Source organism: Budorcas taxicolor, chromosome 11, assembly GCF_023091745.1.
Source record: "Budorcas taxicolor isolate Tak-1 chromosome 11, Takin1.1, whole genome shotgun sequence".
In the NCBI taxonomy this organism is placed as follows: Eukaryota; Metazoa; Chordata; class Mammalia; order Artiodactyla; family Bovidae; genus Budorcas; species Budorcas taxicolor.
In genome coordinates, this window is record NC_068920.1 from 144,569,279 (window position 1) to 144,569,637 (window position 359).

Here is a 359-nt window from a genome sequence, read left to right on the forward strand (position 1 = left end):
CATATTCCATAAAGAAAATGCAATAGCTGCCCTGTATTTCATACATGTGGGACAACCTGCTTCATTTCATGAGTTGCCAATAAAGCAAAGACAAAATGTTTAGTTGAGATCAGAGTGTTACAAGAGCTTCAGACTCCAACAGCATCTGGAATCTCACTCCATCACTAACATCTCAGCAAACAGGCATGCCTGTGATGCAGCCCTCGTCATTCACCAGAAAAAAAATAAAATAAAATAATAAAATTAAAGAGTTGAATTTTTCTTTTCCTTTCATTTTTGTTTCTTTAAACTATGATAGCAATGATGCATCTGGAAGTTTGACTTCTAAGAGCTTCCTGCCACAAACCAATTGACAGAAA